The 13,163-nt window shown below is 34.1% G+C and overlaps 1 long non-coding RNA gene across 1 annotated transcript in view; it reads right to left on the bottom strand.

Moving 5' to 3' along the window:
* The window catches only part of LOC140848717 (uncharacterized), a 75,599-nt gene extending 62,702 nt beyond the window's left edge, over positions 1–12,897 (bottom strand). The window contains exons 1-2 of the long non-coding RNA XR_012129829.1: positions 12,774–12,897; positions 10,208–10,316 (exon numbers count right to left, since the gene is read on the bottom strand). This is a non-coding gene — a long non-coding RNA (uncharacterized lncRNA). The remainder of the gene's footprint in view (positions 1–10,207; positions 10,317–12,773) is intronic.
* Positions 12,898–13,163: the final 266 nt, after the last annotated feature.

The raw sequence follows: 13,163 nt of genomic DNA, 5'->3' as shown, positions 1-13,163 counted from the left end.
AAGGGAAAGCCCATCAGGTTATCATTAGATCTCTCAGCAGAAACATTACACATCAGATTCAATGCAATCCCTATTAAAACACCAAAAGCATTTTTTCATTGAGCTATAACAAATAGTTCTAAAATTAATATGGAACTACAAAAGAGCCTGAATAGCCATGGTAATACTGAGAAAGAAGAACAAAGCTGGGGATATTATGCTCCCAGGCTGCAAGCTATATTACAAAGCTATAGTAATCAAACAGTATAGTACTGGTACAAGAACAGACATGTAGATCAATGGAACAAAACAGAAAACTCAGAAATAAACCCACACATCTATGGTCTGTTAATATACAATAAAGTAGCCATGAATATTTGATGGAGAAAAGACAGTCTCCTCAATAATAGTGTTGGGAAAACTGGACAGCTACATGTAAGAGATCACTGTTTAACTCTATACACGAGAGTAAACTCAAAATGGATCAAAAACTTGAATCAAAGACATAAAACCATAAAACTCTTAGAAGAAAACATAGGCAAAAACCCTTAAAATGTAAGCATGAGTACTTTTTCCTGGACACATCTCCTCAAGCAAAGGAAACAAAATAAAAAATGAACAAGTGGGACAACATCAAACTAAAAAGCTTCTGTATAACAATGGACACCATCAGGAGAACAAAAAGGCAACCAATAGTGTGAGAGAATATATTTGTAAATGATTTATCTAATAAGGGGTTAACATAAAAATATATAAAGAATTAATATTTCTCAACAACAAAAAAACTAACCTGATTAAAAAATGGCTGGAGAACCCGAACAGACATTTTTGCAGATAAGTCGTACAGACGGCCAAACAGACACATGAAAAGATGTTCCACATCACTAATCATCAGAGAAATTCAAATAAAAAACCCAAGGAGATATCACCTCCTATTATTCAGAATGGCCACTATCCAAAAGAGAAGAAATAACATTTGTTGTTGTTGTTGGCGAGGATGTGAAGAAAAAACACTGTTGGTGGGAATATAAATTGGTGCAGCCACTGTGGAAAGCAGTATGAAGGTTTCTCAAAACATTAAAAATAGAAATTTTTTTAGTTTTCCAGTAATTCTACTTCTTTGAATTAACCCAAAGAAAACAAAATCCCTGATTCAAAAAGACATATGCACCCGTATTTTTATTGCTGCCTTACTTACAATAGCCTAGTTATGGAAGCAACCAAAGTGTCCATCAATAGATGAATGGATAAAGAAGATGTACACATACAGGATGGAATATTATTTAGCCATATAAACAGAAATCCTGCCATTTGTAACAACATGGATGTACCTAGAGGGCATTATGCTAAGTGAAATAAACTAGGTGGACAAAGTAAAATATCATATGAACTCACTTATTTGTGGAATATAAAAATCAAAACAAAATGAACAAAATAGCAGTAGACTTATAGACACTGAGAAGTGAATGGTAGTTACTGTGGGGGAAGGGTTGAGGTGGTTTGGTAGGGAGGGTGAGGAATCATATATACGTTGGTTACAGGGATGGTAGGACAGCATGGAGAATATAGCCAATAGTTCTGTAACATCTTCCTATGTTGACAGATAGTAACTGCACTAGTGGGGGTGAGGATTTAACAATATGGTAACTGTTGAATCACTTTGTTGTATACTTGAAACCAATAAAATACAGCATATCAATTATACTTGAATAAAAAATACAGTTATAGAATCTAAGAAGATATATTTGAATAATGGATTGTAGTAAAAAAATACATAAATTTATTTGAAATATAGGTGGATGGGACTGAAAGATGTAGGTGTGTTTTATTGAAAATTGACTTTGTAATCACGTAATCAGAAAAATGGCACAAATGCAGAAGCAGTCTTGAGAAAGAAGAACAAAGCTAGAGGTATCACACTCCCTGATCTCAAACTATACTACCAAGCTACATGAATCAATACAGTTTGATACAAGTATGAAAACAGACACACAGATCAATGGCATGGAATGGAAAGCCCAGATATAAATGCATGCATAAGTGGTCAGTTACTCTATGGCAAAGGAGGCAAGGATATGCAATGGGAAAAGACAGTTTCTTCAATAAACGTTAAGAAAGGAGGACAGCTATATGCAAAAGAATGAAACTGGACACTATCTTATACTATATACAGAAATATATTCAAAGTTTATTGCAGACTTGAATGTTAGGCCTGAAACCAAAAATCTCCTAGAAGAAAACGTAGGCAGTAAACTCTCTGACATCAGTCTTAGCAATATTTTCTTGGACCAATCTCTTAAGGCAAGCACAATGAAAGCTAAAATAAATAAGTGGGATTACATCAAACTAAAAACTTTGCACAGCAAAGGAAACCATCAACAAAATGAGAAGGCAACCTACTGAATGGGAGAAGATACTTTCAAATCACACATCTGATAAGGGTTTAATATCCAAAATATATAAGGAACTTAGACAACTTAATATAAAAAAAAACGATAAAAAGGGGCAAAACTTGTGGCCAAGAGGTACATGGAAACATGCTCAATACTGCTAATCATCAGGGAAATGCAATCAAAACCACAATCACCTTACACCAGTCAGACTGGCTATTACCAAAAGGCAAAACTTAACACGTGTTGACAAGGATGTGAAAAAAAGGGAACCTTCATATCCTGTAAACCTGCAGCCACTATGGAAAACAATGTGGAGAGTTTCTCAAAAAAATAAAAATAGAAACACCATGTATTCCAGCAATTCCACTTCTGGGTATTAATCTAAAGAAAGTTAAAACACCACTTCAAAGCAATATATGCACCTCTATGTTCACTTAAGTATTATTTACAATAGCCAAGATATGGAAACAACCTAAGTGTTCACCAACAGATTAATGGATAAATGCGATATGGCATATAGGCACAAGAGAATATTACTCAGTCATAAAAAAGAATGAATATTCACCATTTATGATAACATAGGTGGACCTAGAGGGTATTATGCTAAGTGAAGCAAGTCAGAGAAAGACAAATATGACTTTACCTATATGTGGAATCTAAAAAAACAAAGAAAATGGGCAAACAAAACAGAAAGACTCATAGATAAAGGAAACAAATGTTGACTGCCAGAGGCAGGAGGAGTTGGGGGCTGGGCAAAAGAAGTAAAGGACAACACAAGGTAAAAACTTCCAGTTATAAAATAAATAAGTCATGGGGGCCTAAGTGCATAACCTAAGGAATATAGCCAATAATATTGTAATAATTTTGTATGGTGACAGATGATAACTCGACTTATTGGAGGGAATCATTTAATAATGTATAAAAATGAATCACTATGATGTACTCCTGAAACTAATATGATATTATCAATTATACTCTAGTAAAAAAATAAAAGGAGAAAAGGCACAATTGCTTCAGTCAAAAGTATTAATTGTTCTTCATTAAAAATTATGTGTAAAAATCTATTGGTTGCCTCTAATTCTCAATTCAACAGCACTTTGATTATATAGAGGTTATAGTTCTGGTAACTATAGCCGAAAAGTAATCACTGTTAAATACAAAAAGATAAAAACAGAAAAATCACCGACAAAGTGTAAACATATTCCAAAGGAAAATAAAATACAAAACACAAAATTAAAAAGATAAAATCATTTTCAAAATCAAGAAAAATCACCAAAAAGAGACAGAAAAAAAATAAGTAGACATGAAGCGTAGAGCTCTTAGGCTTAAGGCCCAAATGCAGACAAAGGTAGACAAGGGATAGATGCCTTCCTGGTAAAAGAAATAAGAAATGTTTAACCTGTGATGCAGGCTTATTACAAGAAATTGGGGCAGGACTCCTCACCGATGATATAAGGCTGAAGGAAGCTATGACCACTACCTGTGATTATGGGTTCTGTGACACTACAATTTTGGGAGGGTACAAGAATGCAGACACAGCCTCAAAATCAGGACAATACTGTTCAGGTGCACTGGATCTTTGGGCATCCTGTGGTGTTCAGTAGATCCAACTGTAAAACAACATGAGGAAGGTAAATCTTACTTATTCTGTAGGTAGGTGTGAATGCTAAATGACATGAAATCATTTTTGACTCCACACAAAGGAAGTTTTCAGTACACATGTGACTATTGCCAGGGGTCAGCTGAGCTGCCAGGTATTCAGTAGTCAATTAAAGCCACAAGCTGAAATTGAGAGCTAATCCTTCAGTCACATCCCACGATGGTTTAAATAAAGTCTAAAAATGAAGGAAGCACACTCTGATCCTGTGCCATTTTCCACCAGGGAACTTTGCACCATGAAAGGTTCAGCACAGATGTGGGGGCTGGAGAACTCCCATACATCCCACATCCAGTTTCCCTTATCATTTTTTCCAGCTCTATTGAGGTATAATTGACAAATAAACTTGTGTGTATTTAATGTGTAGACATGATAATTTGATATACTAAGTATTCATTGTGAAATTATCACAAGTTAATTAACCTTTCACCTCACACAGTTACCTTGCTGTGTGTGTGAGAACACTTAAGACCTACTCTCTCTGTAAGTTTCAAGTATACAGTGTAGTATTATTAACTATAGTCTCTATGCTGTGCATGCAGAGGTTCTGACAAGTTGTGTCTATGCCATACACTAGTAGTTATAATTCTGACTTAATGAGGAGCTTGTTTTCATTATTTATTTCATCATCCCAAAAAGATTTGAGGAAAAAATTATGCAGTTTCCTTTTTTGGTAACTTTTTGTGGCAAAAATGAAATGGTACAGCTGAGACTTAAATCTAATGCCATCTTCCTCTACACATTTTAGCAAATATAAAATAGTTTCCACCAATGCAGAAATGGTCTCTGTACTACATACCAGCTCTCTGTATAACTCCCAGGATATCATATGTGCAACTACAACTTGGGCAGAGGATGGGAGAAAAGCGAGCAGAATAATTTGATAGCAGACTGGATGCTAAAGTAAAGTTGTTCCTGGAGGGAATCATGTGGGTGCCAAAATCAGCAAAATGAAGAAGCTCATCCATTCATTTATGTATTATTGATTATTTATTAGGTGTATACTGAGCATCATCTTCAGAGTCAGAACTGTGTGAAGAGTGACTGAACCTGAATTTAATCCAGAAGCTCCTCAAAATATTTAAAGTATGTCTCTTTAATTGCTAGCTTCTCATCTTCAGGAATGCAGTGCTATTTTTCTATATAATTAATTTGTAAAGAAAAAATATTATATTTATTTAAAATTTAGGGGGAAGAAAGTATTATAAGAGGAATAAGGCCTAGATAAAGAAGCACTATGTTTGTGTTTTGGTATAAATCAGGAGCATTAAAAGAAAATGGCTTGCTACAATATTCTGAGTGGTGATATTCTACTAAACAAACTTTTCCCTGTTTCCTTAAAACATCTTTAAAGATTCTGGATATTATTTATGTAAGCTGTTTCATAGGGGAGAACATGTACATTGTTCATTAAAAAGATGTATGTTATGGTGTCTTCCTGGTATTTGTAGAGAAAATGTTTATAGTCAAAACAGTGTTCTTTAATTTTCTCTACAAAGAAAGGTTAAAGACAAGTAAAACTCAAATTAGCAAGCCCAAAACAAAAAGAGAACCCCCAAGTAACCCCTGAAGAACTTATGCAGATTTTTAATACTTCACTTTAGGTTTGGGGAGCCTGTCTCCTAGTTAAAAATCTACTGTGGATTTTTTGGCTTGTCCACAGACGATGACGAAGGCTTTCCCTGACGGGTGCCATGGGGGAAAGCTGCGTGTCCCACAGGAGATCTGCAGCCCAGCCAGTGCGGGAGCATCAGCAGGAGGGTTGCAGGCAAGGCCTCGGGGCCCCCCTGTGGATCTGCCTCTGCACATACATGTACTCTTAACCCAGGTACGTTCAACCGTAGGTCTCTTAATCTGACATCTCCTTGTGAAGTCAACGGGCAGGGCAGAGAGGGGAAATGTTGAAGACACTTTTCCTGCTCTCAGTCCTCCATACTTTTCTACCTTCACCCTCTCCTGTTTCCTTACTCACACTCCAGGGTCCATAAAACTGCAGATTCTTTCCCTGAGAGCCCCCTGGACAGTGAGATGGCCACACTTCTGTGCCGATCTGCCTGACCCTCGCATGGTGCTCTAGGGGAGGATGGGACAGTGTGTCAGAGTCAGCACTGTCTCTTTCAGCCTCTCGATCACCCTGTCTCAGGACATTATCAAGGTTTGATTGTTATGTTCATTTTGAGTTTGCTGCTTTCATCAGCTACTCAGACACCTGAGCATGCAGCTCTCTCCCACTCAGCTGAGCTCCTGACAAAGTTATATATGTTTTCTTCAGAGGTTTTAAAAAGTCACTGCTAAGTGCATCAGTCATTCATGTAAATGTCCTGTCTTCAGTGAGCAGATGTTTATGGAGCATACCATACTAAGTGCTGGACCACAAAACAGAAGTAGTTCCTACATCTTGGCAAAGCAGAGAAAAGACTTCACAAACGAGGAGATGCTTATAAGCCTTGGAGACTTTTCCAGGAAAATACAACTGAGAAGTCAAATTAGACATACAGTAATGGGAATGCAGTGCTATTCCATAATTGGGACACACACTTTACCCAGAGAATGTTTTACTCACACGTGGGTTAAAAAGTGAAATGCCGACTTCTCTCTACCCTCTGCCCAAATGCAGATCACACTATCTCTATGGACTGCCTGATTTGTGACCTGAAGTGTTTCTATAATCATTTGTTCCGTGAGTACAGATGTTCTTCACTGTGATTATTTCAGTGAGGCTGGTCTTACTAAAATGTGTGGGACTGGCTGCCATTTTATTTAATGTGCAGACATGTTTAATCAAATTAATCCTAGTTGAGCTAAGGCAAAGGCTTAAAACTATACTCTGGTGAGGAGAGGGCGTCTGGATGTAAGGCCAAGTGACAGGAGAAGGCCAGCTTGGGTAGAATGGTCTGAGAAGGAGAAGGGCGAGGAAGCCAGAGTGAGGCCACTGGCATCTGGAGGAAAGTCAGGAATCCACACGAGAAGCATGCCATACATGCGGAGGAGAAAGGAACCAGAGAGAACTAGTGATCCTATGATTTTAATAGTCCCCACATTATTTGCAGCAAAATGGTTGCAAAATGTCTGTTACCATGAGGCTAAAATCTAAGATTTGCAGTATGCTCGCAATTCAATTATTCAGTATCAAGTTTATTCTAGTAGATACTACACTTACGTGCAACACATTAATGTACAAAAACTATATATGTGTTTATAATTTACATTTATATATGATGTGCATATACATATATATGTATTTTTAAATGTACATTTATACATAAATATCTAATTATGAGTAGCTATGAATAAAACCCACCTAAAATAGCAATGAAACCCACCTAAAATAGCAATACCATACCAGTGCCTTATTTTTCCCTAGTTGTAAGGCAATCTCTCTAATTGATGACTCATCACCTGCTAGAATTCTCAGAGTGATATGATCCAAGAAAGTTTTCTGGAATCATGTTTGGGTGCTTACATTGCCAACATTCACAACTCTTATTACAGCTGGTGTACCCCAGCTCTCCCAGACACCCTGTCAAAATAATGAGATGGTGAAAATGTCAAGTGTACATCTCAATGTAAAAGACCTAAACCTAGCACTGGGACTTTGCATGTGTCAGAGAGAGGATATGTCCAAAGAATGATTTTGATTTGACAGAAATCTTCTACCTGATTACCCATCATAGCTTCAAAAGTATAAATCCACTCTAATTATATATTTAAAACTTCTAGGCCAAAGAACACAATTTGGGTGTATTTTAATGTGGACTCTAAGTAAATGTCCACAATTTACTTAAGGGACAATGTACATTTAAATAATAATAAGACAAGGGAAATTTTCAGTCATTACTGCAGATTCTGGGAGGTATACAAATCATAATACTAGAGGCCAAGTTATTTTTACTCCCTCAGATTCTTACTCTCAAGAAATACATTGTCATATAATCCAAAAACATTTTACATTTAGTTATCTTTATATTAAAGAAGAGAGCTCATTTATTTAAATACACAGTCGATTTTCTCACTTAATTCCTTTCCTAAATTTTAATAAAGAGCTGTACAGACCTGCCTCTCTTCTTATATAGGAATTAAAAATGTCCCTCATATTGGTCCTGGTTAGTCCTGCACCAGAACTCTTCTTTTTTTTCCTGATTTTCTTCCATAAAATTGTTTCCCTCCCTCACATCTCTGTGACCTACAAAAGTACTTATATACAAACATAAAACTTCTCCAGTAGGTCCTTTAAAATTGGTTTACACAGACCTTCCCTTTAAAATCTGGATTATATTCCCTGCACTTTGACTGCTTTCTTGACAGTCACCTTGTCATGTCCAACATTTAAAACTATTTCTTAAACTTTTTGGCCTTTTATATTTCATAACATTGCAGCACACCCCAGTCTTCTGAGAACAATGTTTAGTTTGCCCTTCCTCCTCTTCCTTATGCTGTGCTGATTCTTCTTTTTTTAGGTAGATACCTCCTTATTTACTTTCAGTAAAGGTTCAAGTAGGTTATTGCTACCACTCTAACTCTGACCAACTCTGAAATAAGCCAGCTCACCTGCATTTTATGCTTTAGTAAAAAACAGTCTATTCATGGACTACTTAAGCTATTTCCAGGTTTTTCCAGATGACCTTCTCATCCATCTACCCCAAGCACTCGGATGTGTTTCTGCCTCCCTGTCTCCTCCATGCCCTCATACTCTAGCTCACCAGCTATATAGATATCATGATTCAGTTAGGTTACTCTCTTCTTAGGTTACCAACCTTGCTATTCTCACTTAACTCCTGGATTGTTTATTTTCTCAAGTTTTGGTTGACACCCAGATCCAGGTAAGCCATGCTTCTTATATAAACTTGGTTCCAGACATTAAGAAAGTGAAGCATTTTTGACCTTGACTGAGCTCCAGAAAAGTGGTATTTATCTACTCTAAATGAAGACCACAGAACCTCTATATGCTTGCTTTGCTATTATCTAATATGAGGCCTTAAAGAAGTTATATCTCCAGTGAAAAGTCAGCTGCTAAACCTACTGTGGTTTGCTGCACATAATGAATCATTTTTCCCTTGTTGCTTTTCATATTCTCTTGGTCTTTGGTTTTCAAGAGTTCAAATGTGCAGTTTAGTTGCAGATCTCTTATATTTATCCTCTGCAGTGTCTGTTTATCTTCGACTTGTAGATTAGTGTTTTCTTCAAATTTAGAAAGTTTGAAGTCACTAGATCTTCAAATTTTTTTTTGTCCTTCTTTTCTATGTCTTCCCGTGGTCTATCCATTCTGTGTGTTGCCATGCTTACCAGTGTTCCACAGTTCCTTGAGAAACTGTTTATCTTAATTATTTTTCCTGTTCTTCAGAATGGTTAATCTCTTTCAATCTACATTTTTCAAGTTTATTAATTCGTTCTCCTGCCAGCTCAAATTTGCTGTTGAGCCCCTATAGTGAATTTTTTATTTTAGTAACTGAAATGTTCAACTTTAGAATTTTCATTTAGATTTTTTCAAAGTGAGTTTTTATCTTTTGCTGATATTGTTAATTTCTTGAGTCACTGTCATCAAACTTTCTTTTAATCTTAAACATGGTTTTCTTTGAACATATTCATAGTACTTTGCACTACACTAGTGCTCTAGTACTCACACTGTGAACATATTTATAATAGATACTTTGATTTCCTGCCAAGTTCAACATCTGAGCTCCCTTTGGACAGTTTCACAGAAAGAAACGTACACGTAGCCAAACAAATTACTAAAGATAGGACTAAATGAGCACAAAGTTATCTACACTAATGACTGAGACATGGAAGTAGTGTTTGTAGGAAAACATTTTTTAAACCATTTTAGAGAATTTTTTCTCTGTACATTTTATGTATTCAGTTTATGTATTTTGATGTACTGTTGAAAGAATCATCAGATGAAACAGAAAATATCTCCTGTACCCATCATTCTGCTTCACAAAACTGTTCCTATGATTCCCTCTACTATTTTGGCATTCTATTTTGTGAATAATGCCACAATCAAATATTACACTGATTCATATATATCCACAGATTTCAGGTATCTGATTTTGGATGAAGCAAATGTATAACTGAATATAAGAAACAAACTGAGAAAATATAAAATGCATCATGTGTAGATATATAAATGCTTTATATATAACACATAATTAAGTGTATGCCATGTTTTTCTGGGACTTACCTTATGCGACACCTTCTCCATAACAATTCAAGAAGCCAACCTTCTTTAATTATACTTCATAATGTATTGATGAGCAGCATTACATTCCATCCTTTGGTCCAATGCACCCCTTCAAGTACAAAAATTACAGTCTATTCTCAGAATCATTTCTTCCCATTAAGGAAAGTTTTTATCCGTGGCTCAGTTCATTTATTCCTTGTAATAAGCATTGTGCTTTGAATTTCTTAATCAATTAATTTCTGACAAACTAGTCCTGCAATTTTTTTTCTAAACAGTGAATATATCATATTCAGTTAGAACTTCCCACCACATAAGACTCATTATTATATTTTCATATTTAACAATATTCCTTGAACCTCAATTTCTAGTAGTGTGATTATACACTACATGAATTTAAAACTGTTAGCATCCTTTATCAAAATCAAAATATACTGTAAATTGGTCTATAGGAGTAGAGTGGATGGGAGAAGTTATGAACATTTTTGGATTTATTCACAGGCTACAATGACTAATTTATTAATACATTTGTATTTTAAATTTAAATTAATAATAGTCTGATTTGTGCCTTCAATATTTTACTTATCATTAAATATTAACCAAATTTGATTCCTGTTTAATATGTAATTGTTTATATATGCAGCATTTAGTCTACCATTTCCATAATGTTCACTATTAGTTCTTTTCTTCCAGAATTTTCATTCTCAAAAAGAACACTCTAAAAACAAACCTGAGGTGGTATCTTTGATTACTTCTAACGTTACTTTTATGAAAAAGTATTGATGGGGTATTTAAAATTAAATGAGGGCTAAAGAAAGGCTTCTAATACATTTATACTCAAATTTGGTCCGATAATATTCTATACCCCCAACAAAATATTATGTAGGGATTTTTATCCTCTCCTGCTTTTCTAAGATGTTTGTTTTTTACATAATAAGAAATGAAAATAATAAAACATCTTTACATACTTTACAGTTGCATTAAATCTTTTCTCCAATCAAATCTGTACTCTCAGTGAAAAGCATGGGTCAACAGGTGAAATGAAATTAAAATTCAGATTATTAGTACTGCTTCTGAAAAAGGCATTTAAAATTTTCTGCTATTTGTGTTTATCTGCTATATTATATATATATTCTGCTATATTAGGAAACATCCTTCTTAAATGTCAGTGAGCATGCTTGCCTAATGCATATACTTAAGCATCCTTACTAACATTTCTGATCTTATTTGAATGAAACATATCTAGTTAAGATGTTATATATTTTATCTAAGTATTATAAATAAATCAGAATATATTAAATCATGTACATGCAATTGGAACATTAGAAGTTTTAGAGCTACATAACAATTGATTTATTAAGATATGTCAGCCACCAAAAGTAGCAAGTAATGAGATGAGTACAAATAATTTATGCTGGGTGAATTCTAATCATAGTTCTCAAAAATTATTGTGTAGGTAAATGAACATGCACAGCTCTGATAAACTAACTTCTTTCATGAGAACAGTCTCTGATGTATTTAAAATATTGAGATTTTTGTTTAAAATAATATTTATATTCTTTCTATAAGAAAATGTATTTTAAATATTTTGTCCTTATTGCCAAAGAGATAAAAGAGAAGGAATTCATTAAGTGAGATTATTTTAGTTAACATTTTGCCCTCCTGTTAAAATGGCAATAAAAATACCGTGTTTAGCAAACACAATCAAAGAGTATATCTTTTTTGACTACATAAAGATACTTCTTTGGTCCTACATTTTTTTCTGCAGTAGTGGGGCGTCACTTTGGGGTAGCAATTTCTAACTACAGCGTTAACAATTGTCTAACTACTGAGTTACATATATGTTGTATATATATATATATGTGTATTTCTAACTATAGAGTAATATCTATATTTTATTCACAGAGAATTATTTTAAGATTATTAAAATAAATTTATAATAAATTACCTCTACCACTTATGAAACTGAAGAAAGTGGTTAAAAAATAGAAAATGTTAAATAAAGGCAAATTATCCTGTATTTTACTACAGCATCTAAATTAAAATCCTTACTTGTGACCTAAGTCAACATACTGAGTTTTAATTAAATTGATACTAAATAATATATTCTTCAGCATAGTAAGATGAGCATATTCAAACTTAAAAAAATTTCTTAGAAAGCATGTATTATTTACTATCATGAATATATATTTGAAAACTGAGAACATTTGTGTAATACAGAAATAAAACCAAAACAAATATGACTCATATTGAAGCATGCCAACCAATTAAAAAAAATTTTAATGCATAGTTACCATTCGAAGTGTTTAGAGGTAGAATTAGAAAGACATTCTATTTTTGCATTTGTAAAACATTATCTTAGAAGATGGGGTAAAAAGTAGTAAGAACATTTATGAAAAATTATAAAATGATTTGAACTACTATTGTGTTTGTGTATATTACAAGAGAGCGTACGTAATAAAGTTGTGATATATTTTTTTGTATTTTTTTCTTCAGAATGAATGAGACAAATAGGAGAAAGAATGATGTGGGAAATGTGCGTTATTTTACAGATCATGCATTCCATTACCCTCACTTTCTGCCTCTTCTTAATCACATGTATTTCCTCTGCCATTATGATGAATTGTGCAGAAACAAAGAAAATTGATAGTGAAGGACCCACTCCTGTAGGATTTTCAGTTACACAAAGAAACCAGTTAGTACTTAAACAGTGCTCCAACAATACATCAGTTAGACAACAAAGCAAAAGCTTATATTAACTACTTTGGTATCAAGTTGCTAAAAGTAAAATTATTAATTGGTTCAATGTTCCAATTATTTGTTAATTGTTTTTATTTTTCCTTTGCTTGATCTGTAATATTTTTTAAAGGCATAATTTGACAGTATTGCTGTTTAATCAGATAGCATGAATCTCTTGAATGTTTGTAATGATAACATTAATGTTAAAACAGTAACTAAT

This window comes from Manis javanica, chromosome 4 (assembly GCF_040802235.1).
Source record: "Manis javanica isolate MJ-LG chromosome 4, MJ_LKY, whole genome shotgun sequence".
Classification (NCBI taxonomy): domain Eukaryota; kingdom Metazoa; phylum Chordata; class Mammalia; order Pholidota; family Manidae; genus Manis; species Manis javanica.
This window is presented reverse-complemented; position numbering and strand designations above follow the sequence as displayed.